We start from the raw sequence: 3,074 nt of genomic DNA, 5'->3' as shown, positions 1-3,074 counted from the left end.
TCTCTCTCTCTCTCTCTCTCTCTCTCTCTCTCTTCCCCCTCCCCCCCTCTCTCTCTCTCTCTCTCTTCATTTTCTTTAACATTTGTTTATTGATTTTTAATCTGCAGGTATAATCTGGCCAAAGTTTGCATAGTAAGTGTAAGTTATCTGAAAACCAAACCATACTGATTTCATATTAGACATTAATATATAAGTTGCTTTAATTGTGTAATTATAACAGTCTGTAGATATAAGCTTTAGAATTATGTATATCATATTAATATGTGTTACTTTTGTTAAAACATTCCTTGATTTAGTGGAAGCTGGTAGAAACTACCTCTCTTCATGGTATGCCGTGTATGGCGGTCCGGCCAGTGTTTGTGGTTGTACGGTGCCGGAGACTGTGGTGGTCGTGGGATCTTCATGACCGGATTTTGTCACATTCTTATTGCTGTCTTAGTTTCCAAATTTCACTTTTCATTATTTTTTTCTTCCTACTGACATCTAGGCCAAAGCTTATTTATGCAGAGCTTTATTAAACGCTTTGTGTTTTCTCTTCTATCTAAGGCATACGTGGCATTTGCCATCCAACGCTTCACTACAGCGATTTCTGAACCATGGCTGATCAGAAGCTCGAAAAGTGAATTTAGCACAGGACACCACTAACCCTGTACTTGTAGCAAGGTTTCGGTCAGATTTTCCACTTGGCCATCGACATCGCACTGCAACAGTACCCCAAGGCATTGAAGATCTTTTCTGATAAGAACCAGTTCGCCGCTTATTATTTCCATATTGTCCAGCAGCGCTATTGCCCATATGGTCTCATTTTTGCGAATTTTGTCGCACATGGATGCTGAGCTCTCCATTACTTACTTTCTTATTATTGATGTTGATCCTGTTTTTATTGTTGTTATTACTAACAATAGGAACAATAAAATAAGAATCTTAGACTAATAATTGTCTCCTGAGTGACTAAGCTCTTGTGGAACCATTTCTGTGTCTACACGATTAATAAACTAAGACTTCTGTGAACACAGTGTTAATTTGTCATTCGGGGCAGAGGTCTGTCTTGGTGAGAATGGCGACGTGGTCTGACAAATCCATAAAGCTAAATGGGGTACGTCCAGGTCTGGAAATCCAGGAATACCTTCCGTTTTTACAGTGCACTATGACATAGCGATGAAGTAGTAATGACGGGGTCGCGTTGGTAGATGATAGATACCAGAAATGGCAGGATAATTGTTTATATATCATAAAGATATATAAAATGTATTGTTTACTTTCTTGCTTTCAATATATGACATATGATATATGTAAACAAAACTGCTTTGGATTATGACCCACACAGTAATGACAACGAAAATATAAAACAGAAGGCGAAACTGTGACATCCTCATTAGCGTCTATAGTGAAGAAGTATTTTCTGAAGGTTGCCAATGACAATGGAACGCTTGTTGAGAGGAAATAACAGCGAATATTGTTAGTTTACTTCAGAGGTATTTGATTGAACCGAAAAAAAAAACATGAAAACAGATATCTGTATGGCTGTTTTTGGCATTAATATTGATGATGTCACATCCTCGCAAATCCTCAATTTGCATTTTGACAAGTCTGTGGATAACAACGAAACCAAAAGATAGCCAATTCTAGCGTATCCAGTAACCACGAGTCGGTTCTCGCGACACTTCTGGATACGTCTCACCTTAGCATGATTTCTGATATAGACAAGGACAGCACAACCTGCCCGTCACGACACTGAAGCCCTTTCATAAGTAGGGAGATAAATGATAGCTTCATTTTATTAACTTCCAGTTTATTTTATTCACAAGTCAGTCATAATCACTTTATTTCTTTGCTCATGTTATCTGTTTAGTTTAGCTTCATTATCCTTTTTCTTTCATACTGACTGTATTTTCTAGTGTCCATATTTCTTTAATAAATGAAGATACTAGAACCAAAATAAAAAGTAAAAGAACGAAACCAAGGATAAAACGAAGCTAAAACATTCAAGGAAACCCTGAGATCCCTCAGTCTGTATATTCTCAAAATTCACAATACACATAACAGATCTTAACTGGCCTCTTGTAGATATATTGATCTCTCTCTCTCTCTCATAGACTCAAGGGAAAAACACCAAGTAGGCGTCCAGTGAGGCCGGGCGCTGCGTGAACCACATTAATCAGACGATGCCAAGTGCTTCGACAAGCACACTCGTTGCTCTGAAAGCCCTCAACAATACCTTTCATTATGTATAGGTTTATTTGATTTTTTTTTTTTTTTTTTTGTCGAAGAACAGGTTCATTACCTAACCCACTAACTGATTATAAAATAGGCTTGTCATTTCATCCTCATCCTCCCTAAGAAGAGCCATAGGGACCCGCGGTTCTTTCTCTGCTGTAAGTTACTGAGTCACTTATCCCACAGATGTCTAGTAATTACACTGTTTTCAAATTAGTACTCTATAGACCATCCAAGGCATCTGGTGTGACAGACGTTCTGGCTGTTATGCACAAACCACTTCTTATCTCTGTTATAGCTTTCTTCCACAGACATCACACCAAAGTGTTGGTTTGTAGCTAAGACGTTAACGAGATCAATAAATCAGAAATGATCTTTAGAAAAATGAAACAGTGGTTGCCAGGCGTGGGAGCCGAAAAAACAGGTATTGTTGGAAGTGGGCGTCGTCCGTGGCAGGTAGGTGAATGGGCGTGGGCGAGGTCTGTCATGCAAAGGGAGACCAAGAGTTGTGTTTGCGTACAGTATATCTCTCTCTCGCTTCTCCTCTCTCCCCCTCGTTGTTGTCGTGGGAGGGTTAGGAGACAGAGACTGAGGCCCAGTGTAGGGGATCACCCCTGCCTTGGCCCTCAGCCCTCGCCTTAACTAATTTTGCACGGTCTTTCCTTCTCCCCCTTTCCTTTTCCTTCTCATCTGCATCCCTTCTTCTGTCCACTTATCCTAATCGTTAACTCATTTTTACCCCTTTTCGCCACAATACTTTGTCATAATACTATGTGACCTTGTGAGCTGAGCTGAGCCTCACCCTATCGCTATATTTTGAATACGCCGCTAATGACCTTAGATGTTGACGCAGCATA

The sequence above is a fragment of the Penaeus chinensis genome, chromosome 22, assembly GCF_019202785.1.
Source record: "Penaeus chinensis breed Huanghai No. 1 chromosome 22, ASM1920278v2, whole genome shotgun sequence".
NCBI classification, from domain to species: Eukaryota; Metazoa; Arthropoda; class Malacostraca; order Decapoda; family Penaeidae; genus Penaeus; species Penaeus chinensis.
The sequence above is the reverse complement of the archived record's forward strand: the minus strand, read 5'-3'. Positions refer to the sequence as shown.